The sequence below is a fragment of the Eucyclogobius newberryi genome, unplaced genomic scaffold, assembly GCF_026437365.1.
Source record: "Eucyclogobius newberryi isolate DKJ021-1_F unplaced genomic scaffold, fEucNew1.0.hap1 SCAF_13, whole genome shotgun sequence".
Lineage (NCBI taxonomy): Eukaryota > Metazoa > Chordata > Actinopteri > Gobiiformes > Gobiidae > Eucyclogobius > Eucyclogobius newberryi.
The window spans coordinates 8871735-8897983 of NW_027315757.1; the positions used below are offsets into that span (position 1 = coordinate 8871735).

Sequence of the window (26249 nt, forward strand, 5' to 3'; positions counted from 1 at the left end):
TACGGATGCTGGGGGCTCATGAGGGTGCTGGGGGTTCATGAGGGTGCTGGGGGTTCATGAGGGTGTTGGGGGTTCATGTGGTTGCTTGGGGTTCATGCGGGTGCTGGGGGCTCACACGGGTGCTGGGGGCTCATGAGGGTGCTGGGGGTTCATGAGGGTGCTGGGGGCTCATACGGGTGCTGGGGGTTCATGAGGGTGCTGGGGGTTCATACGGGTGCTGGGGGTTCATGAGGGTGCTGGGGGTTCATGAGGGTGCTGGGGGTTCATGCGGGTGCTGGGGGTTCATGACGGTGCTGGGGGCTCATGAGGGTGCTGGGGGTTCATGAGGGTGCTGGGGGCTCATACGGGTTCTGGGGGTTCATGAGGGTGCTGGGGGTTCATGAGGGTGCTGGGGGCTCAAGAGCGTGTCGAAGGCTCATGAGGGTGCTGGGGTTCATGAGGGTGCTGGGGGTTCATGAGGGTGCTGGGGGCTCATACGGGTGCTGGGGGTTCATGAGGGTGCTGGGGGTTCATACGGGTGCTGGGGGCTCATACAGGTGCTGGGGGTTCATGAGGGTGCTGGGGGCTCATACGGGTTCTGGGGGTTCATGAGGGTGCTGGGGGCTCATGAGGGTGCTGGGAGTTCATGAGGGTGCTGGGGGCTCATACGGGTTCTGGGGGTTCATGAGGGTGCTGGGGGCTCATGAGGGTGCTGGGGGCTCATGAGGGTGCTGGGGGTTCATGAGGGTGCTGGGGGTTCATGAGGGTTCTGGGGGTTCATGAGGGTGCTGGGGGTTCATGAGGGTGCTGGGGGTTCAAGAGCGTGTCGAAGGCTCATGAGGGTGCTGGGGGTTCATGAGGGTGCTGGGGGTTCAAGAGCGTGTCGAAGGCTCATGAGGGTGCTGGGGGTTCATGAGGGTGCTGGGGGTTCAAGAGCGTGCCGGAAGCTCATGAGGGTGCTGGGGGTTCATGAGGGTGCTGGGGGTTCAAGAGCGTGCCGGAAGCTCATGAGGGTGCTGGGGGTTCATGAGGGTGCTGCACACATTTTGTGAGTGTCAAAACCCTTCTTAAGAAGGCCTTATAGGTACACATTTGTTCATAAGAACGCTTCATGCATGAAGCACAATGTGCTTTGAAACTCATTCAGATTGAGATCAGATCAAATATTACAGTACTTGCTTGTAGCAGTTCTTACTAAAAGCTGCAAAAGTGAAGCAAATTATAGAACCTTGAACCTTGAAAGTTCCATTTCAACTGTTAATCAGCAATTATATGGCATTAGTTCCTTTTCCTCTTTGATGCTTTTTTTAAAGTGTTTTTTTCCCCAGCAAGATTTTTCACAGTGAACCTGCTTTTTCAAAGAGTTTCTTTTGGTCTTTTGAAAATATTTTCCAAATACTGTATGCTATTTCTAATACCTTGAATGTAAATAAATTTGAAACTTTAAGGTGTGAGACATATTTTGAAAGTGCATTTAGTTATAGAATCTTGAATACTTACATTTAGTGTAGTGTAAAAACGCTACAAAGTATTTAAACATTATGTTTGTTTCACTGTTTGTAATGCATTTAATTATCACTGATTAGAGAGAGGATGCACATGCATTCACACTCACTCTAGATGTGCTTTCCATTTTTCTTACTGAAAATGTGCATTAGAAATCAAACACAAAATAGTGTGATGAAGTGCAACCGTGTCTTGGGATAAACACTTACCAACCTTGGAGTAGAGAATCATCTTTATTTGTACTCCACTGACAACTGACAATAGATGTATGTGAAGAGAATCTGAAATATACTGTATTGTGCATTAACAACAGCAACAATACTTAATGATGTTGTCAGTATCAACATATCTATACTTTTGTATCAATCTGCTCATCAGCAATAGACAATGTCATTCTGTCTTCAGTTTGACTCACTAGAGAAACACGTAATTTCCTAAACTAGAAGGACAAAAAAGATCGAAGCCCTTTAAGTCTGTATTCGAGATAGTGGAGCTAAAATTGGTTGATAGGACGTGCAAAGGTGCCATAGAATCCCAGTGTGATTGGGGTCAAAACATGTCAGGGATTGGACTGCAGGTAGAAGGACATCATCCCCTACAGGCAACACTGTGTTGAGGGCCCCTTTCTCTCCAACATGTCCACTTTTTCACCTGGAATAAATCACATGTGCACTCCTATTTCACATTTAATCAGCTGTCATGAACATTATATCTTAGAGTAGTTGATATTTAGTTTAGACCGATTTTACAATTAGTCAATGATAACCAAACTCCTATGTGAAATGTGCATCTGTTTCAAGGAATACATGAACTTTAAAGGTGCACTATAGCCACGTTTCGACTGGCTCTCGTCCCCTAGAGCGTTTACCTTTTTGAAGCATCTCTGGACGCTTCTGTGAGCAGGGCTATCAGTATTCTACAGAAAAAGCTTGAAATGTCCTCTCTAAACGTGTCGTACTTCTACTCCCCTGCACTGTAACGCCATCAGCCCAAATAGGCAGAAAGACATCGAGTGGACGTGTGACTGACAAGGCCAGGTACACAAGGTCTCCATCCATCACTCTCACTCGTTTCACCACATTCAAGGCCTGGCGAGTCTCAGAGGTAAATGCCAAGGTAGAAACCCAGCTAGAACACACGCTAATGTCACAACCGCCACAGCAAATGTACGCTTTTTGTTTCTGTTTTTTACGGCACAGATTTTAAGTCCAGAAATCATCACCGGATTTCAAATTACATTCACTACCAAAAACATGGATATATTAGGATATAATATGTATAGAATAGTGGCTTGTTGCCAAATGGCTGCTAAAAGGCTTCTTTTCACGGTTTATGTTCCTGTCGCTGTCAGCAGAGTCTGAGTGCGGAGGAGTTTATTTTTGCCTATGCTCTATATATCACGCCTGATCATGCTTTTAGTATCTACTATTACTTTTATATATTATCATTTCTATGTGTAAGAGTGTTCCTGACCATTCTTAAGGTTTGTTCTTCCACATGAACATTTTCAGTTCATGAAGGAGGCCCATCCAAACTAAATCTGGAATTCTTACTTTTATTTCTTCTCTCTCAGAGGCTCAAAGTTCAGAATTTTTTGTTTTGTCTTTTGTTCTTTGTTATACAAGTTAAATGTATGAATCCCAAATGTCCATACCAACACAACAAGTTAAAGCTCTTCAAGTGAACAATTCGCTAAATCAATAACACAGAAAATAGCAAACATTGGGGAAAAGCTCTGGGAATAAAACGCATGGGCAGTGGATGGAATTTGTGCAGGTTAAACAAGAACTGAACTTCTGGTTGTACAAAATGAAATCATCATATTTGTGCTGAATAAAGTCAAGCTCCAATCAGAAAGGACTTAGCTTGCAATACAATGGGATTTTGTACCAGACTGATAAATCGTGGATATTGAGTGGAGCCTTCGTCAAATATAGAGGTTATGTAGATGTCACATGACATCATTAGGAATTTTGCCAGTGATAGAGTGTCAATGGTCAGTAACACAAATTTCTCCAGTAAAAGCTCAAAATGCAACTAAAACGTTAAAGGGTCACTACAGATTGGTGACAAATATAACCGACCGATTAATATCTAGTTTCTACTTGACGTCTATGGCGTGCGGTCAAGGCACTCAAGGCAAGCAGCGATTGACCAATACAACCTAAAATTACCTTGTGTAACAACTATATATGAATTGTTCTAAAATAATCCAAATAAGCCCGTTTCCCCCTCACTTCTGCTGCTGAAGCTTGACTGAAGTCACGATGTCTTTAATGGCAGCTTCCTGCAAACTGCAGGAAGCTTGGTTCTTCTTCTCCCACATTTGCTCAGTCTGTGACCGTGTTCAGAGGCTCGTTCATGATCCGCTCTCTAACATGAGCTTTTAGAACCAGAGCGGACAGCAGCTTCTTTTAGAGCTCTGCACATGTGCACTGAGGTTCACACAGCCTCAAACCCATGGATCTGAGCTCAAACCGAACTGAATAAACCTGCAGAGTTTACTGAAGCAACAGAGGCGCCAAATTTCCACAGACTTAAACAATCTTTTAGAAATAAGTCTTTGTTTGTAGCTAAGGCTTTGTTCCCGTTCCCAATGATTAAATGTTAGTGAGAAATACAGGCAGTATTTTAACAACATAGAACGCTAATTTGTGTAATGAATTGGTTGATGAGGTCAGCTTATTTTTCCATTTAGCACACTAATATGATATATGAGCCCACACTTTTCTATTATCCTCTGAATATTAATGAGAACCACCCTAGCCCATCCATAAAAGTCACCGCATGCCACTGATACATGGTCCTCATTTAAGTTCTTAAACATGAGAAGCCAAAGTAAAGTGACTCAAGAGCTTGTGTAAAGGCAAATAACACAATCAATTGATAATATCTGTAAATCTTTAAAGTATTTAGGCATTCTTCAGCAATTCTAAACTACATTTTGAAACCTTAGCCTTAATATTTTTTGCATTATAATTGATGAATGACAATGTAGAATGTGACTTACTATAAAAAAAAAAAAAACTAGACCAATGTGTACGTTATAAAATGTTCTGATGTATGGACTTTAAAAACCCAGAGGAACACCCTCATGACATCAGCGAGTGGGACTGAGCACAAGTCATTGTGTGCTCAGAATACTCAGTGCTGATATAATTATTTTGTTGTTTACTCCCATTATTCTAAAAATGAATAAATAAAAGCCTCTCGTACAAGTGAAATGCATTCTTCTTGTTTGAATGAGAGTCTGCACTCCTCCACTTGCACCGGCGCTGTCATGGCAACCGTGTATCAGTGCCGCAGGCGTCCACAGCATAATCACGACTTGATGATCAGAGTAAAGAGGAGCAGCCATGCAGGGACTGACAGAGACGATCGATAGTTTGTAAAAAAAATTAAGTTCACATTTTCGCGCTTAGAGGTGGGAGACATTGACACAAATTAAAGGACACATATTATGCAAAATGGATGAATAAATATTATGCAAAATTAACTTTTTTGGGGCGTTTAAAAAAGCCATAATATTGTCAAAAACGTACAGTGCCTGGAGTTGTATTTAACTTAATTCATGCTTGTTTCAATAATCCTGTTAAGTAAGTCCCTTCAGTAAATCAGAATTATATCATGCAGCAAATTATAGAGTGTTTTATTCTGCAGAAAAGGAGGATGTGTGACGTTAGCATGCTAGTATTTGTTAGCTTTACCGTCAGGGCAAAACTCCCAGGGCTCAGAAACTTGTGAAAAGTGATTTTAAACTCATCGCAGTCTTGGCAACCAGGAAGAAGGCAATCACACAAAAAAAAGGATGGCACAGGCTGCTCCGACGATTAAGGGCTGGACGGACATCATAACAGACAAAAAATAACCACCACCAGCTTGAAAATTCAATAAACAATGGACAAAATTGGACTCAATCTTCCTGCCATAAGATGCGTTAACCCCTCTTTCCTTTGGACGCTACCTCCTTATCTGCTCATCTTATTCTTTACTTATTCTGAGTTCCCTATGGTCCTGCCCAGCCCTGCCTTTTTATTATTATCTGTTAAATTAATTTTATCTTTATTGTGTTATATGCATATGAGATAATGAGTATGTGTGTATGTGTATGTGTAGATATATATTTAAGTGCATATTTATACTGTATGGCTACGAGGGGATATGTGTATATTTTATGTGTTTATGTTTGTATGTGTATATATATTTAAGTAAGTGAGTGATTCGTGTGGACTGCTGTAAATAGTTTAAAGTTTCTTATATGCTCCATTTTGTACATAAACAAATCCTGCGTTCCAAGCGTGGTCGCCGTAGCTTCCTTTGTACTTCCAATACGTTCTAATGTCGGTCTGTGTTCTGGTAAATGACCACCAGAAGGCGCTCAGAGTTAGTTAGAGAATTGGCCCAAATGGAAGAAAAAGTACACCAAGAAAAACAAACATGGAGGCGCCCACAGCCGTTTTTAGATCAAGTTTGTTGGAAAAGAGCCAAGAAAACAAGGTGAGGGAAGAGGTCTATTTGTTTGAGCTTCCGCTGTCACGCGGTGTTCACTACTGTCCCCAGTGGTCAGCACATGTACAGCTCTGTTGCAAGCTGAGAGCAGACAAATCGCAAACAGAGCAAATGACGGACAGAAGCCTTTATGTTTATCCGTTTCCCTTCAAATGTGTTTTTCAGGTTTAAAAATCAGGTAAAGCTCCTAATATATGTCACACAAGTTACTTAATCAACACTCTACAACTAAAATCAAAAACTAAAATCCCCCCACGTACAGACTTTAGCAAAGAGAACTTTCGACAGTGGCTCTTGTAATGTTGTAAAAGCTTAAAGGCTAGATTATTCCCTGGACTTTTCCTGAGCATTGTCCTGAGGCAGTGCACTGAAAGATGCTGCATTGAACTTAACGGCCTCAGCTCTGGTTCTCTGTGGAGGAAGAGTGGAGGAGCAATAAAACTAATGTTTACAGATGATAGGAAGCTCTGGGTTTAGTCCTTTCTTTATGTGAAAAGGGAAAAGGTGTGAAAGTGGTCCGACCCTGACTCAGCGCGAGTGCCTCGATTTGACATTTTTGCCCTTTTTCACATATCAAATGATTAAAAACACAAATGAATCAACAGAAGTCACTTTATCGCCCAGTCCTAATCCACGGAGACAAGCAGGACACACCACCAGGCGTAGTTACAAGTCAGCTCTGTGGAGAGGCGACCCCATTCCCAGTAAGAATGCATAGATATGTTTAATGCCATACTGTAGATCATGCCAGACAACGCAATAACATCTCCATGGAGACAAAGAGTCGGTTGTACATTCCACGTAGTGCACCTTTTGGAGTGTTACTGGCTATTGAGCGAACCAATTCTGCAATGAGCCTATTGAGATCTGGACTGGAGCTTTAAAAAACACAGCACGGTAAAACTTTTGGGCGTCTGGCAGGAAATATCTCTTATAGCAGGAGGACGGGGCCGAAAGAAAGGGCGACTCGGGAGTGGAGACGCAGCAGGGGACAGGAGCCGGCTGCTGGGTCCAAAATGGATCCGAGTTCAGGGGGCAGAGAGAGCGATGGAGAGAGGGTGGACAGAGGGCAGAGACAGGGAGGGGTGGAGAGGGGGCTGAGAGAGGAAAGAGAGAGGTGCAATGGGAAAATGTCATGTAACAATGCATTTCACTTTTAGATAGAGATCGACAGGCGCCTCTGAATCACTTGCTGCCTTGAGTCGACCTTGTGAGTTCAGCATCCCTCTGAGCGCCGAGAATGTCCGGCGTTTCATGTCTTCCCTGCCTTTATGAGAATGTGCTGGTCTTTGTTCTGGGGTTGGATCAGGGAAGGAGAGAAAACTTTGTCAGGGACAGTGATTTGCTGTGCACGGGCAAATAAAGGTCCAACTTTTGAGATGGACAACTCTTTTCTACTTTCTTGATTTCTTGCAGAACTGTTTGCAGAAATTCCACAACAGAGGGCAGAGAGAGGAGAGAAGAAAGAGAGAGGGCAGCGGAGAGAGGAAAGATATAGGGCAGAGAGAGGAAAGAGAGAGGGTGAAGACAGAGCAGGGAGAGGAAAGAGGGTGAAGACGGGGCAGAGAGAGGAAAGAGAGGGTGAGTGAGGAAAGAGATAGGAAAGAGAGAGGGCGAAGACAGGGCAGAGAGAGGAAAGAGATAGGAAAGAGAGAGGGCAGCGGAAAGAGGAAAGATATAGGGCAGAGAGAGGAAAGAGAGAGGGCAGCGGAGAGAGGAAAGAGAGAGGGCAGTGATAGGAAAGAGAGAGGGCAGCAGTGAGAGGAAAGAGAGAGGGTGAAGACGGGGCAGAGAGGAAAGAGGGTGAAGACGGGGCAGAGAGAGGAAAGAGGGTGAAGACGGGGCAGAGAGAGGAAAGAGAGGGTGAGTGAGGAAAGAGATAGGAAAGAGAGAGGGCAGCAGAAAGAGGAAAGATACAGGGCAGAGAGAGGAAAGAGAGAGGGCAGTGAGAGGAAAGAGAGAGGGCAGCAGTGAGAGGAAAGAGAGAGGGCAGCAGTGAGAGGAAAGAGAGAGGGCAGAGAGAGGAAAGAGAGAGGGCAAAGAGAGGAAAGAGAGAGGGGCAGAGAGTGGGATGGAGACGAGTTCCTTCTGGTTTTTGTGTAACTGTCTTTAGAAATATTTGTAGTCCTGTGCTGGGACACACACTAAATCACTTTGGTTTAAAGCATTAAACTTCTTAAACTGGGACTAACCTAGAATTACTGCTGGAAACATTTGAAGGTTAAGTAATACCAAGCCTTAAGGATTTGAAGTACTTCTACTTGTAACAGTCTCTTACTTGAGTAAAAGTATTTCTCTCCAACTGTGTGTAAATCTACAAATGAAAACACTAATAAACTGATAAATCTAATCATAAATCAGATAAAATGACCCTAAGCTTCTTAAATAAGTCATTTCTTGAACCACAACTTTACCTCTTTTTGAGCAATCTTACTTTGAAGTAACAAATACAGTTTCTGGTTATTCCACCCGCTTCTGCCTAGCAATGACACGCCCGCATACATCATACAGTTTTACATTGTGTACCCGCTCGCAGCTCTATATACTTTACAGCTTAGTAATAATGGGTAAAAAACTGCTATCTTCCTTGATTGTGTTTGCCCCATAAATCAAAGTGGACCCGGAATTATTACAGCGCCTTACGGACAAACAAAAATGTCCGCCCGACAGTGTGAATAATCAAAGGCGTATTACGGGTTTAAATGACACCGCTTTAAGCCATGCTCTGCACAACAACCTTTGCGTTTATTGCACGGATCGGATTGGATTAAAAAAGTCTGCTGCACCGCAAAGAGTAATATCTGCAGAAAAAGACTTGAATTCAGAACGCCGACCTTATATTTTGAATAGTTTTTATGTATTTACTGCAAAAAAAACAAACATATCATCTAATTTCAAGATAAAAATACAAATTAATGAGAAATTAAATTCAATAAATATAATCAGTCATTTTCTCAATTTTAGTTTTAGTCTGTATTTATTTGCAGTGCGCTTTTTTAGTGAACAACTGAAAGAAATACAAGGACAACTCAAATTGCTGCGAAATTCATTTTAATCAAATCCTTCTATTCCCCCGGTAACTCGAGTCCCAGGGAGCGAAGCCTAATGATATCGCTAATTGGAAATAAATTGCGTAATACTTTTCAGGCATCATTTATCCCAACCATTTTTATTATTATTACAATGTGGTTTAGCATATTATTGTTGTTTGGCTGGGGAGGAAAAACTGCCGACAAGTGATGGACGATTAAAGAAACCAATAGAAAAGCCATACACTTTTCATAGTTCACACTTTTAATCATCCAGTTCAATCTTTTCAATACCACGGAAAAAACAATGCAGTATATCATGGACTTTGGATGTTTTCTTATTTATTATTCAGCGTCTAATACACCTTGTAATGACATTTAAGCTCCCAGATTTAGTCAAATCCGTTTATTGAATTGGATGCTTTTTAAAACTCTCTGGAAACTCTGGAAAGGTCAGAATAAATGACTTCGGTAAAGATAACAGCACAATCCACCAGCATAGATGTAGTTTTTTATTTTGTACTGCGAGGTGATGCTAACAGACTTTAGCAAAAACAATGCTAGCGCAGGTTAGCATCAGCCGTTTCCTGCTTCCAAAAGTATGTTCACTATATTTCTTTCATAATCTATCTAACATCATCCAAAACCCAGTGCATTTTATAAAGAGACATGAGTTTAGAGGTGCAGAGAAGTGAGATGAAGATGACGATAAACAGGAAGTAGTATCTTGTTTACACTAGCTTTAGCATCTTTTTGTGAATTGCAGAGATCGGCCTTATTATTAAAACACATACTCCAGGTACAATTCAAATTTTAGTTCTTAAGGCAAGGCAAGTTTATTTGTAGAGCACATTTCATACACAAGGTTAAGAAAACATTTGTTTGTTGGGTGATGTCAGTCCAAGACATTAACGGCCAGTTAGTTCAGCAACTGAAATTAAGCTAAAAACAAACTGCTGCTAGCTGTTGTTGCTGTTGTTGTTGTTGTGTCTGTGGTTTTAATGGCGGTTGGCAGCTAATTGAAAAGGTGAATTTACCGACACCTACTGTAGTTGTACGTTTTCAAAGTATGTGTTGTACGCTATACCATAAAAAAGAGAGAGAGAAAGAGAGAGGAGAAAGAGAGAGAATATAGAGAGAGAGCTTCTGCTAACTGCGGCTAGCGTTTAAGTCCATTAGCTTCACAGTGAAGGCAATTTGAGCACTGCACAAGGATTACAATAAGCCTGATGAAGATGATTTTAAAAACGTGGAGACGTTTCATCGACCTCAACCAGATAAAGCTAAAGAGTCAAACTAATACCGAAATGTATAAAAGAAGATATTTGATGTTAATGATGGAAGATAAGACAATAATATAAAGTGTTGATTTCATCTGTAATAATGAATAAAGGTTGCAAAACTGTCTCCTACCGCATACACTACTTCAACTTTACTTTTGCTTGGATATTTCCCCTGCAGAAAGAGCCAACCAAGCAGGTGATAAATATTGTTTTAATTCATTTCTATTTTGTATGACTCATGGATATTTGCTCTGCTATTGTTATAACAGCGTGTACCTCATTGTGCAAGAAGAAAACCAGAAAACTATGGAGAATTGTAATGACAAACATGCTTGCTGCATTCCTTGCAACAGAGGGAGATAAATTAAACTGCAAGTACTGCTACTGCTACTATTATAGTCTGACTGTGTCCTGTAGTACTGGATCATACTGCTTCAGAATCAGAATCGGTTTATTGCCATTGTCAATGAACAACATTCACAAACATAGGAACTTGTCCTGGAGGTTCGATGCAACACAAAACAACTTCAACTAGTGCTAGTGTTACTTCCTTCATTGTTACTACTATTACTACAAGTTGATTCAAATACAGCTGGACATAATAATCAGCTTCTACCAACCAGGACGCTTCTTCTGGGCTTGAGCTGGTGACCGTGGCTCCACCTGGATGTAGACGTGGGTGGTGACGTTCTTTCACCAAGACACACCCGGGGCATCCTCCACACGGCTCTTTCTTATTACGAGAGAGCTGGAAGTGCAGTCCTCCGGGTCTATTCAGGGCAAAGATCTTTCACGCACGCCCTCCTTCACACCTCTTTCAAACCACCCGGGCTCCTAATCCAACAGGAGCATGCGCCTGTCGTGAAAGGAGTGGCCTGTAGCCTCCATGTGCAGATACATTGTTGATTCATTTCTCCCTGTGGCCCTCAGAGGCAACTGTTGTTGTGATTTTGGGCCTTACAAAAATAAATTGATTTGATTTGATTTGATACACAGCAGCAACGTCACCACCCACGACTACATCCAGGTGGAGCCACAGTCACCAGCACGAGCCCTGAAGAAGCTTCCTGGTCGGGAGAAAGTAAGTCCAGCTGTGTTTGATTCAATATTTAGTATAATTATATTCCTGGAAAACCTCAAAACCTTCATCGTTTACCATTACTACAACATATCCTCTACAAATATGCGCTCCAGGTTATGGTTCTAACACAAAGACTAATACTACTACTGCTACATGTTACAAGTTGAAAGCTTGTACACTAAAAACAGAACAAACCCAGGATTAATAGTGGTATAAATATAAAATAACAAACCTAAAACCAGGATTGAACTGGAGCTAAGCGAGAACTGAACCAGGAATGAACGTTGGCTAAAGTAGTGACTAGAGAACACTAAACAAGGATCCAACTAAAGCGACTAAAGCGGAATAAATCAAAGAAGGACTTCAGAAGGCCTGGATAGGTTTAACACTAGGTCTAAACCAAGACTAAACCAGATCGAACCCATTCAGCACTAAAGTTAAACAGAGACAAAAGCAGGACTTAAACAGGCCCAAAGAAGAACAGGATTTAACCAATTAAGATTATACTTAGATCTAAAACCGGCCAAATGAAGACTAAGACTAAACCAGGTATAAAACCATCAGGTCCAAAATAGGGCAAGTTTATTGAGTAATTGCAACTATCAATCAATTTAGATCATCTCCCATTAATTTAGTCATCGAATAATCGTTGTCTGAGCTATACACGGACTCCAAAACATCCAATATGCTGAGTAAAGAGGTTTTATGACTCAGACAAAGCAGGAATTACCTGTAAAAAGACACAGGAAACATGTACAAGTTTTGACAGATGATTTTGTCACTAAATATTCTCCATCAGATGTTCTCACGCAGCATCACTTTACTGTAATCTGGGTCACATTTAGAACAACTCACAGGCATTTTCCATTCGAAACAACTCGTTCAATCAATCAATTCATCAACATTATCTTAATTGATCAGCAAAGTAATCGTTAGTTGTGAATCTAAACTAAAATCAGAACTAAAGTCTTGGTTTATTTGTGATGTTTCGGTGCAAATCCTGCTTTTTATAAATATGACGAGACACCGATGGCTGTTGTCATGGTGCATGAAGGCGACAGTTAAAGTGCCTCTGTCGCCAAGGCACAGTTACTTTAATTTGCTGTACATTTTCATAGGACTTCTAAAGATCATTGCACGAGTCCAAACAGCCATAAAGAGCTGCTGGGAACACTAATCCCATCAGGTACATTAAGTGCAAAAATACAGCATAACTAAACCAGGAAGAGCTTTAAACACTTTCTTACAGTAAATAATAATGACTGTAACAGAGATTCTAACTATAAAAGTAGTGATCATTTTCTCTCAGCAGTAAAGTGTTAAGTATGAGCCATAATGTAAAGCTTGTCCCTGGGTAAGACATTTCACCGTCTTTGTCCACTGTCATAAACGGAAAAGCATCTTGCATGTGGTAGAACAAATGTAAAAACTCAGGAAATATTGTTGAAATTGAGACTGCCATCTGGACGTTATTTTCAATCTAAAGATAATAGGCTGAGAAGCTAGAAAATATTGCTTGAGTTAGTTTAGCCCTGTTTGTATCTGTGACTTTGACATTGTCTCCTCGGCTGATTAGGCTAAATCGTGAGTCGTTATAGCTTATTGTGCCGTGCTAGCCTTGCCATCGTAGCTGCTCAAGTCCTGATTGGCTTGATCTCTGCCATGCTTTGAGAATAGTGTTGTAAACAGAAGGTAGGTTGAGGGAATATCTTCATAAACACCACGTCCAAACTGTCTGCTTAAAATTGGCCCCCTGCTGTTGTTGTTGTTGTTGTCCCAAAACTTTGGAAATAACTACCTCCAGAACTGCAGGCGGTAACTTATTTATTTAGAAGGGCTTTTGACATCTAGTTATTGTAATTCTATTGTTATTTTTAATTTTATTTTACAGTATTTTACGTTTTTCTTCTTCTATGTGAACCTTCTGGTGCAGTAAACGTGCTATACAAATAAATCTTGGTGATTGACTGTCTTCGTGCCTTTAAGATGAAGATGGACAGCCAATTGTAAACCCTAATTTGAGTGCTTTTTGGCATAAAACGTATAAAATAATAAACGAGCCTCTGTGTAAAACTGAGCTCGGTTTATAAACAGATTGTTCTTATACTTAACTAAAAGGATTTTTTTCAAGCTTTTTCAGTCAAATTAACAGTGACAATGTGTGAAAAATACAGTTTACAGAATTGAACAGTGCAATGAGGACAGAAAATGTACATCATGTTAAAATGTCTTTTTATCTTAAATCAATTTACAGACCTGTTCTGGTAGTATATCTTTCTTTACCATTCTTTATATTTTGAAAATATCTTTGCAGTGCACTTATTTCACGGCATTGGGACATGTCCAAACATCTAAAGTGTAAGTGTTTTCTTAGTAGTACTTGAAGTGGTATCTGTCTCACTTGTTTGCCTGTTCTGCCATGAGGGGGAGAGAAAATATGAGAAAGCCACGGAGCCCTCATGGTGGAGCAGACCCTCCACTTACCCGGCTGTCTGGTTGAATAAGTGTGATTCGGCACTGCAGCGAATGGGACTCGGGCAAACCTGCACTATATGTCTACAATCAGGGCTCTTACCGTCCCGCCAGGTGGCTTAACGGCACGCTGACAACACGAGACGCTTCTTAAGATTCTGCTATTCAACATTCACTTCGGCAGTGTTTTCTCGCGGCGCCAAACAAGTCAGTATTGTGAAAAAGAGAGTTTAAAATAGTATTTTGCATTATTCTGTCATTTGCTCTTGAACCTTTGCTTTGGCATCTTATGTTTTAGGATTGTTTATATTTGGTTTTAGCGATCCATCTACTGAGCAGCAGCTGGATTTACCATGGGGAAATAAACAAAAGCTAGCTTGCCTGATATGCTAATGCGAGCACGCTGTTGTAATGAACGTAATTTAACGACAGAAATGCTCAGGGCAAGTGTGGCGATGGTTTAAGGACTAAAGAACAGCACAGGAGACCTCTGGATCTCGATGATGTCACACATTTGAAACTGGGTGTTTTATGAGTCTCAGAGAAGGAGCAGAAAAGGATTCATGAAACTACAGTAACTAGTGTGAATTAAGTTAAATACAACTCCAGGTGTGTTCTTGATGAGGGAACATGAATAAAATCTCAAAAAAGGAAATGTTGCATTATATGTGTCCTTTATAGATACAAGTTATTCCCCCCATTTCAAGATATGTCTGAGTTTCTAGTAGGAATGTGAACCCCGAGGTATTTTCGATTTCACTCAAACTTTATAGTCAAGAAGCTATCCATAAAGAAAACTATAGCTGTGTTTAAGCTATGTAAAGCTTCATATAACACTAAGGAAGAATAACATACTTTAAGTAACTTTATTATAAATGTACATGTAAAAAAAAAAGCTAATTTAACTACGTAACTTTTTCTGGGGGTCTTTAACCTGCTTATTGCTTTGCTTGGACTTTCCCACAGTTTGGCATTAAACATTATCTCTTCCAGTGGACGAACAGAAATACAATATGTTTTAACTGGCTCTGGTCTATAGGGACAGAGGTCTGCTAAATATGCAACCGACGTCACCCAAACAAAACAAATGTTTTTTAATAAATAGAATTAATACATTCTCAATAATTCACTAAAAGACTCATTCTAAATGTTGTAGTGCTGTGAGGCTAAAGCTAGCTCAAACAGGAAACTACTTCCGGGTGATCGTCAGCTTTTTCTGCATTATTTAAATGACCTGCGCCTCTACGCCATGTTTAACACCTCTTTATGTAATGCATTGAGTTTAGATAATGCTTTGTACACTATTATGCAATATGATATGCTTTATCATGATGTAAGTCTCATGCATCGATGACCAGGAATCAGCTGATGCTATGATGATGCTATGATGATAATGATATCTTGTTTATATCTGCTTTTTGCCATCTTGAGTCTGCGACTCTCTTATCTGTTCATCTCATTGTTATGCGTAGTTTTGGCTATGATCCAGATTGATATTAATATTCTTCATTCAAGTCTTTGTAACTTTTTCAGATCTTTTGCAGCGAGGAGCGTCGTGCTGCTTTATTGTTTTGGTGACGCACTCTTTCTTCTGATTCATCGTGCCCTTGCCGCCGCCGCCACCGCCGCCGCTGTGTATGAGAACAACTATGATTAACAATGGTTTTGATGTGATTGGTCTGGTGGTCTGCTCCAGTCCTGGTGCGGAACATAAAACATTATTAGGACTGGTATTAGGAGTGTGGACGGGGAAACATATGAATTAATAATCAGAACGAATTAGAGCTCGTTTTTCTAGTTCATCTTCAGATCACTGTGTATTTTATCAGGAAGCTAAAGCGAGAATGCAATAAATGCCATTGCAATTTGAATAGTCGCAGTTACCAATTCACAAGGACTGCAATTAATCAACCAACATAATTTCCTTATTATCTTATTATGTAAAAATCAACTTACTTTATAGTTTGGACCTAGAAACTTGCTCTGAAACACATGACATTCTAATATTAGTCTCGCAGTTTGGATGAGAACTTTGAAATAGTTCCAGGCGTTGAGTTCCTATACATTATGTCAACACGTCACATCTCCAAAGCCGTATTAAGACACATTGCCTTCGCTTAGCTTGAATTGATATTTTCCATAGCCAGTGAGTCACAATTGACCACGTCGGGCATTCTATAAGGCAACCTAAGGCCCAGACCATGACTAAGCTCGGCTAGCTCCCATCGCTGCAGCTATAGCTAACACGTTTTGACACATATGAGTTGTCCGCTGATACACACTGTTTATTTAATGACTAGAGCAAACTGAAGCACATTCGCATGGCTGAGCACTAAGTTCAGGATTCCACAGGGAAAAATAAGAAGAGAAGTAGTAGTAATACGTGACAGAATATAAAAGAAGAGGTAGAAAGAGAAATATTGTAATTAAATTCCAACCTGCGACGTGTTCTCTTCATGTTAAGCTTCAAAATGTTGTGTGTTTTATTACAATCCGACTCATATTCACAGAGAAATGAGTCTAATGAGGAACTGAGTGTGGACGTGCGATACGGCGGTTAGCATGTCATAACCCGCACCAAGCTGCCCATCATTGAAAGGAGTATCTTGGCCTGTCCCAAAAGACAATCCGCGCATCACCATTGACCGCCTACCATTTGGTTCCGGAAGTAAATGTCTATTTATTTTCCCCCTGGCCTATCCAAAAAAATAAACATAACTGAAACTTTTGACGGTTTTGCGCAGGGCTAATCCACAATATGGACAGTAACTGCTAGGTAGATAGCTTTAAATTTTTAATATTTGTATTTCTCCAATACTTCCGGAACTACAGTGGACTTCGTTGAGTGGCTGTTGAGCTTGTTTGGTATAAAGGCACTGGTGTTGGTAGTAGTAATAGCTGAAGTAGCCTTTTTTGTTAGGTAGTACTCCGCTCTACTCGCTACCGCCTCAGACCCGGTTCTGCGCAGAACACCAATGTTTCCCCTTTAAACCTGCTACAGGGTTAGAATATAGAATCTTTAACCATTTCTAAATGTAAGGGAAAATAGTGCTGAACGTCAACTAAATAATCCCTAATCCTGCAGGAAAGAAACCGCACACACTTAACTACTACAAAATAAATGTATTATACCATTTCTGTTAAAAGTCGCTACAGAAAAAAGACACACGCTCTAATATTTGTAGGACCAGCTTTAGAATGTGAATCACACATTCGCTGTGGCACAGTTTCAATAAGTGTCTGCAATATTAAGAGTTATTTCCATCCAATGTGTCATTATTCCTCACACAGATCTTGTCTTGATGATGGAGAGAGTGACCACTGCACAAAGCCTTCTCCAGCTCGTCCCAAACACTCTCTCTGGGGTTCAGATCTGCAGTAGATTAGTTCCTGCTTCTCTTTAGATGTTTTGACCTGACACTGACCTTTTATCCATGACCACGGGATTTGTCTTTCCACGTGGTTGTTTCACTCACTGCATCAGTCGGGTTTAAATACCTTGTTGCAGCTGAAAGATCATCACCTGCAGCAGTTCTCCAGCAGGAGGAGTCAAAGTGCTTTTTTTTACAGGCAGCTTAATTAAGGAGTTAGGGTATTAATTAAGTAGTTATTAAACCTAATTCTTAAGGTTTGTTCATTGTAAATTAAGTCTTTGTCCATGTTTTATTACATGTGCAAGTGTTAATACAAAGTGTTGCCATTGTTGTAGTTTTAATGTTGACAGTACTTTTACCTTGAACGTATAATTTTAGTCACATTTAGTCCAGCTAATCATAACTATTCCATCCCCCATTAAACTGGAGGCCAACCATCTTTTCTGCCCATTTGCGTCACTCATTTCTATATTCATAACTCTTCTGTGGATTTCCCCATAATATCCTTTCAATGGCCATTCCAGCTTGAATAAAATCATGGGCAGTTACAATTCTGAAGTATTCTTATGATGCGTTTGCCAAAGCGTCAAGAACGGCCTTGTCAAGTGGACAAATTCACACCGCCTGCTGTTTCCCATCTCCCCATTGATTTGTCAGATACATTAATTCCAGCGCAAACAAATCCATTCAAAGGCATTAGTCATCCCACAAACTCCGCCAAAAATGATGCTGTTACTATGTTGTCGGCATATTTCCCACAGATGAAATTTTGGAGACAATTTTACAAATGCTAAATCAACAAATTGTAAGCAGCTATATTTGATTGGAGGAAATTTGGCTTTTGGAAATGTGCAAAGGCGTATTAGAGCCATTTATAGATGAAGGACAAATAGGATTGCAAATGGAAAAGCAATTGAGAGATTAAACATGTGCATTTACGACATTTTTTGTTCGTGAGACAAAATTATTGCTACTTGTATTTTCGATCAGCCCAATCCAGCAGACTTCCTCTGACTTGAGCAGGAAATGAACCTCATCAGTTTGTCGTATTGGGCTTTCACATTATTATGCTGAGGACAATGGCCCATCTCCATGATCTACTTTAAACTTGATTAGATTTAGTCCCAGTTTGAGCCAAAGTGTAGATCAGGGCTATTCAACATAAGGCCCGGGGGCCAAATCAGGCCCTCCAAGTGATTGAATCTGGCCCATCTGACCCATCTTCCAAATATAAATATTTTTTAAATCTTGTTTATTTGTTTAATTCTAGGTTTGCGCTAAATTAGACCTAGTTTGGTCTTGATTTAGACCTGTTTTGATTTCGGGTTACTCCTGGTTCAGACCTGGTTTGCACGAGTCAGGTCCTAGTTTAATTCTGGTTTAATACTGGATGGACAATTTTGAAAAGCAATGTTGGTAAAGCATTTTGTATGTTATTTCTCACAAAAACCTAATCCATCAGATGCTATTGTACTGTATTATCTTTATTGAAAACGTGTTGGGGATATTTTGTACAGCCCACAATTACTTTTCACAACAGTGGCCAAAAAAAATCGGTCCCTCGGGAGAATGAAGATGAAGATCCCTGGTGTAGATCTTCACACAGATGGCGCCTTCCATCAAACTTCTCATCAAAGTCCAAAGAACAGCAAAATGAGCAGCACGGTGGCAGAATGGCTAGCACTCTCATCACTACTTGAGTCCTGACCATGACTAACTCAAGATCTGCAGATGTTTCCTGAAGCGCTGTACGTCAGCTGCTCACTGCTCCTGACAGGTTTGCCCCAGCGGTATCGAAGGATGGCTCGAATGCAGAGAATTAATTTCCCTCACGAGTCATTATCCCTCCTGCAAGTGCCATCCAAAACGAACCAACTTCCTCCCATCCACAGAGCACTTCCTTCTAGCGTTCTCTCTTGCAAATGTGTATCTGTGTCAGATACGTGTGTTTTGGGGGTTTTTCCTCACACATAAACTTCTCTTTTCTAGCAAATTGGCAGGTTTAAACTCACAAAATTGCTATTTCTTTAAGGCAGATTTGTGTGTTTAGACTTAAAATATGCCAACTTATTTTATTCCCTTCATCTGTGAGTGGCCCTCGTATGCCTTCATCACAGAGATCGACAAAAAATATTCCAAATCCGCTGCTAGAATGTAGATGTTTCCCCTTCGGCCATGTCATCGCTCGCACAATAGCCACGAGCAACAGCAGCATCGTCCCAAGAATATGACAACGTGTTTTCCATAATTTTGTAAAAAGTTGGTGAAGATGGAGCGGTGACATTTCTGTCCTTCAAAAATATTGCAAATACACTTTCTTCCAACAAAAGTTTGTCCTCGTCAGATAAATGAGACACGTATTCCTACCCCAAACCCAGGGTTAGGAACATTGCTAGCAAATCTTTATTTTAGATGAATTATCATTTTCTAATCAGATTAAGGCTAGAGTTTGGTTCAGCAAGAGATGTTTTGGTGAAGGTTTTATGACATGTTTGCAAACTGGGTCATGGCAGAACTGGGTTATGCGCTTAAGCAAAAAATGAATAAATTAAATAAAATATCCCTCTTTGAAAATTCCAATGTAACGTTTGAATTTTTCTACATTTATTCCTTTTTCCTCAACCATCTAATAAAAGGAAACAATCGAGTTATGTGAAATATCAAAATAAAGCTACAACCCACTTATTTTTGGTCAAATTAAACACTGGGGAAAATTTGGATCAGTTTGCATTCCAGACACACAAATAAAAAATCACAACATTTGAACAGTTTTATTTATTTTATTCAGTTTGCTTTAATACAAGTCCTTAAACCTCATTTTTAGTGACGTTGGCTTTAGCGTTGAAATGGGAATTATCAAAACCCAACAAAGTCTCTTCAGTTTTACCAGAATAAATCCAGGCGTAATTAAATATCAGATTTTCGTCTGTGCATAGTTTGTTACCGTTAGTAAATTAAGAGGGAGAGAAGTTTAATCGTCTGGCAGATTAATCGGTCGAGGGTGTCATGGTCCAAGTAACATTCACCAGAACAGAACGACAGGAAGGAGAAGGCACGTAGTGAAGAAATGTGTGAAATGTCAGTTTAATCTGCCTTTTTACTGATAGATGAACTGTCATTACGTGCACGCTGGGTCAGCTACATAGACAAACAAACAGAGATAAATTGAGAGCTTTTGCCAGAACCACTCTATGTCCAGTTTCGTTAACTAATCGTGTTCAGTCTTCAGTCGACTACAGCCCGAAAATCAGAAGCTGGAGAGTCTCAAAACGAGTCCAGCCTTTTGTCTAAACTCTAAAGTGTTCAGAAACAACTGCAGTTTGAATTGTGAGTCCTTTTAGTTTAATTAACACTACTGAAGCAGTTTTTAATGAAGATGTGTCAAAGAAAAGTATTAAAACTGGTGAGATATGACAGATACATGTGCCTAAAAGTACTCAAGCAAAAGTAAAAATAAAACACAAAAAATAACGTTTTGAAGTACCTGTTTAATAAGGCACATACTCACTGAAAAGCATTTGTTAAAGCGTTAAATGTGAAATGAATATACTGAAAAATTGTGAACATTTTTGCTCAAAGAATTTGCCGAAATGTATGTCCCGTATTTTTTCCCCCAAAACTTTTACGCAGAGTGTCACGTTCAACATGCTAAAAAATGACCACTCAAACCATATGAAAAGTACAGTATTTTAACATGTCAAAAGTAGGTCTTGGACTCAAATGTAAAAAAGAAAGTAAAAGTAAGAAGTATCCACTGTAACAACTACTTACGCAAAGTACAGATACCTAAAGATGTTACAATACTAGTACTTTTGTACTCTTGCATGGATCTTATGTACATCCTTGTTAAGCTGTAAAATCACTTCTAACAAAAGAATCCACCAATACTACAACTACTACAACAACTACTACAACTACTACAACTACTACAACTACTACAACTACTACAACTACTACTACTACTACAACTACTACAACTACTACTACTACTTTCACCTTCACTGCAACCATTGCATTCCTCTCCATCACAACCCGATCTCCATCCGTGCCAGGGAGCAGGTGCGCCTCCTTCAAAGGCTCCATGGAGATTGTATTGGCAGAGCCGCATCCCATAATACTGTATGTGGTGTGGGCGGGTGCGTTCTTACATTCAAATACAGCATATGCACCTGAACCGTTCAGACTCAGAGGGACTACGGTTCCACGCTTATGAACGTTTAAAGCTCCATACGCTGCTGCTGTTACTGTTGTTGTTGTTGTTGTCGCTGTTGTTGTTGTTGTTGGTGGTTTTGGGGGAGAATGAAGCGTTTGTTCAAACTAGGCCAACAACAAGCTCCGGGCGAGTGAGAAAAGAAGGAGAAAGGTCCTGGATGGAAAGAGAAAGATAGAAAGAGATGGAGGGAGGAGGGAGAAAGAGAGAAGAGGAAAGACGGAAGAGAGAGGGAGAAGGAATGGAAGAAGGCAGAAAGAGAGAAGGAAGGGAGGTAAGGAGAAAGAGGGAGAAGGAAAGAAAAACGATGGAGAAAGAGAGGGGTTATAGACAGAGAGAAAACAAAAGGACAGCCAAAGATAAAGGGAGAGGAAGAAGGAAGAATGGAAGGGAGGGAGAGAGAGAGAGACATGGAGGGAGGGATATTGAACGAGAGCGAACAGATGGAAAGAGAAAGATTAAAAACGGTTTCCTTCTTTCCTAGAAAGAGAGAGGCTGGCGGGAGAGAGAAAAAGGAAGGAGAGAGGCTGGCGGGAGAGAGAAAAAGGAAGGAGAGAGGCTGGCGGGAGAGAGAAAAAGGAAGGAGAGAGGGAGAGGGATAGAGAAGAAGAAGAAGAAGAAGAAGAAGAAGAAGAAGAAGAAGAAGAAGAAGAAGAAGAAGAAGAAGAAGAAGAAGAAGAAGAAGAAGAAGAAGAAGAAGAAGAAGAAGAAGAAGAAGAAGAAGAAGAAGAAGAAGAAGAAGAAGAAGAAGAAGAAGAAGAAGAAGAAGAAGAGATTTGAAAAAAGTGAGAGGGAGAGAAATAAGTGGAGACCAAGGAGAGCATCAAAAGAAAGGAGAAAGAAAGGCAGAAGGGAGAAAGAAAAAAGATGGCAGAGGGAAAGGGAAAGAGAGAGGGTGCTATAGAAAGAGAGTAAAGGGAGGATTGGACAGAGAGACAGGAGGAGGGGAGGGAGAGAAAGGTGGGCCAAAAAAAATAGAGGAATAACCAGGTGATGGAGAGAGAGAGAAAAGAAAGGAGGGAGAGAAGATAGCAATGCGATAGAGACAGATAGAGAGGAATGGTAGGCAGGGGAGAGAGCGAGAGAGAGGGTGGGAAGAGGGGGTGTGAATATAGAAAGAGAGATGATGTGGGATATCGAGAGACGGACAGAGCGATATAAAAAGAAATAGAAGTGAGTGTGGGAGAGAGCGAGAGACGGGAGGAAGAGAGAGCATTAGAGAAAGAGAGAAAAGAGAAATATAGAGAGATGAAAAAGAAAGAGGGATCGAGAGATAGAAAGAAGAGAAAGAAAACAAGAGATAAATGAGACAAGTACGGAATGAGGAGGATAGAGAAAGAGAGATAAATAGATGAGAAGGAGAGAGAAAGAGGGTGAGTGAGAGAGAAGAAGCGAACAGAAGGAAAAGACAGAAGGAAAGTGAGAGAGGGAGCGCAAGAAAGGCAGAGAAGTACTGAACAAGGGAAGGAGAGGAAAAGAGATACAGAGGGGGAGGAGAGAGAAAGAGAGAACGCGAGAGATAAATGAGGATGAGAGAGAGAGCGAGAGAGCGAGGGTGGAAAGAGAGAGAGAGAGAGAGAGAAGGCAGTGGAGGGAGGGATGGAGGGAGAGCTGGAGGAGGTAATGACAAAATTACGTAACGGCGAAAATTATCACGAAGCAAATCTTGTGAAGTCACAGCGACCCGCATGTCTAATGTGGTCATGTGACACCAGCCACAGGGCGGAAACACACTGTACTTCAAACACACAATACTAGTATACTATAGTACTATGAAGTAGTGGTAATACATAGTACAGGGAGACACATTTTTCACTGGCTCAGAAACTGAAACAACAGAAATGTAAAATGTGTACCTAGAAAATAATTTGACTTAGATTAATGTGATTATTTATAAAGATTGAACTGTGTAAAGCAGTTCAGAATAGACAGTCATTGACAGTCATTTTAAAAATTTTGAATATTTTAACAGCAAAATAAATTGAAAATATATATATATATATATATAAATATATATGTATATATATAGATATATATAAACAAGACCAGAGAGAGAGCACAGGAGGTATAAATGGAAACAAAAAAATCATGAAAAACATCATAATTAAAGAAAAACAAAAGTAAAAAAAAAAAAAAAAAACTTAAAGATAAAATTGTACATTTTACTCTGTGTCACTAGAAAAATCCTATTATTATGTTTTATATGTTTACATGGGATCTTGTTACTTTCATCTGATCTGTTTAATTTGTCCTCACAAGAAACTTATACTTGTCATATTAATGTTCAAATTTGTTATCACAGTATTCTAATTTTTAGTTTGTGTGTGACTTTGAAACACACTTTTCTGGAGATATCTCTGGCAAACAAAGATCAAATGAGTTAGTTTGTGTTCGTTAAAATCACACAAATCAAACAATTAACTATTTTACCCAGATTGACAACATGGTGTGGCGATAAGAGTGAATGAATATAGTATGATTTTGTTAGTTCTGTTTCAAATAAAGTATTTTAAGTGGCATTAGTAGCAGTAGAAGTAGTGGTAGCAACAGTAGTAGTAACAGACATTTGCTAATGCAGCTAAAGTAGGGAAGGGATTTGAAAGATATTGAAGTCAATATGACAGATTCTCCTGTTTTTCTGTTTTTCTATGACCTCGTTTGGTGCAATAGAACCTGTAGTAAATATTTATCATAGTTTTACATCCGTTAAGTTGCAGTTTGTGAAGGTATTTTGAGTTTAAAATGACAGGAAGTAGAGCTGAGTTCGAAAATAGAATCCCTCAGTGATGTCATCAATGTGCGACGACATGCTATTGAAAACACTTGACACTTAACTGACACACTTCTCTGACTGTTTAAACGATCATTCAACAAAGTAAAGGTGTTATATCGTATTATTGTTGGTCAAAACACAATTTAATTTATATGGATTTTGACACTTGTTTATAATGTGGTTGCTAGGTAACAGTGGTGGAATTATGTTGTTATTAACTATGTCATATTTGCTGCTCATGTCCAACTAGGAAGTACAACTATAAACTTTACAAAAATAGACAAAATGTTGAGTCAAATCTTAAATATAAATTGGTGACAACATAATTGTTTCCCTTCACAAAAGTTACCCACTCAAATGTGTGATTTAAAATATCCCACATGTGCTCTTTGTTAACTATGATACCATGTAATACTTTCTGGCCTTTTTTTTTTTTTTTTTTACTAAAACAGGATTGGAGAGCTTTGTCACATGACTTGAGCGCACCAATCAGAAGTGAGAGTAGCTCCAGCACTGGGCACAGTGAACACATGGAGCTGATGCAACAGTGACAGCATCTAAAGGGGCTCTGGTGTTTCCTTCAGACGGTTTGATCCAACTTCAATGCTCCGCTTGCCCTACTTATCCCCACCATGCAACAAAAATGACAATCTTTTCATCAAACAGTAGTTATAGTTAGAAGGAAACAGGAAAAGAACGTGATAAGTCATAATTGAAGTGCCTGTAATCTGCTAAATTGACTTTTTGAGCGTTTGCACATGTAGTCGGAGTTTGGGTTTTCTTTCTTTCATTTGTGTTTGAACCGTTAAACTTCTGGTGATAGGGTTGACACTGAGCCGGTGCTGCTCAAGTCTTTGCTGATCATTTTTCACATGTTTTTGTAATGAAGTTTAGCTAAGGCGATCTGAATGTGAAGGTGAAGATGTCCGGACTTTAAAAACACAGAGGAGCATCTTATGACATCACAAGGAGGAACACAGTGTGGATAGATGAAACGTGAATGAATGAAATAAAACACACTAGAAAAATATAAATGAATATGTTTTGTTAATGTGTCTCTTCTTTTTCAGCAACATTTAAAAGTATTTATTTAAATTTCAGTTTAAAAAATGACAAGAAAAAATCCTTGAAAAATTACACAAAAAAAAAGTTTTAAAAAAGTAAAACAATGATAAAATAAAAATAATATTATATTTTAGATTGATTTATGTTTTCTCTCGTTGAAATTATGGAAGAAAGATCAAATTTTTAAAAAAAGTTTAATGTTCTAAAGAAAACATTTAAATTCGTCAAATTAAATAATTGAAAATATTTATACATATATAATATTATTAAAAATATATATGTATAGTCTTTTCAACATTTTTCACACGTCCAGTTAAGTATTTAATGAGGAAACATACTTATAGCATGACTAAAAGCTAAACAAGTCAATTTAGCGTAACATTGAACCTTTCATTAACTGGCTTATAATATCAGAGAATCTTGCATGTTTCCCCTGCCATTCTTTCATGTTTGTGGGTCAGATCTAACCCAAACCACTTTGAACCCGATCAAACAATTCCAATCGCTTCCAAACCGCGCAGAAGAACGATAGCGCGCTAATCCCGCCGTCTTATATCGTCCCGTAAGAGCGCCATGTCCGCAGAAGCCGTGACTCACCGCCAGCTGCCTTCATCCGCGAACGCTAACTCGTTTCAGAAGATGCCGGGATGGAGAGACGCTTGCGAAAGAAAGACACAGAAGACAGAGGAGGAGATGAACAAGGGCTGATAAAAAAGAACAAAGGCTTTGACAGGAGATATAAGACGAGCTGGAGAAATCAGGCTCTGAAACACTCCCCTGACTCCGAATCCTAGAGGCACAGGCTGGCAATGTGGCGCAAGAAGAACTACAGATAATACACCGAGCGAGTTTTGCAACTTTCAGAAAGAAATGGGACTGATTTGAAGGTAGACTGTTAAAGATCAAAGATGTGTTTTTAATGACACAAATCATCATTTCACTTTATAGCTGTAGAACTGTTTCCTTTT

At 39.9% G+C, this 26249-nt stretch overlaps 1 protein-coding gene across 1 annotated transcript in view; it reads right to left on the reverse strand.

The window, feature by feature from the left end:
• Nucleotides 1-25939, reverse strand: part of elfn2b (extracellular leucine-rich repeat and fibronectin type III domain containing 2b) — a 59575-nt gene extending 33636 nt beyond the window's left edge. Inside the window, exon 1 of the mRNA XM_072442475.1 lies at nt 25879-25939. The gene's annotated coding sequence lies outside the window, so the exon portion shown is untranslated. The remainder of the gene's footprint in view (nt 1-25878) is intronic.
• Between the last annotated feature and the right edge of the window lie 310 nt (nt 25940-26249).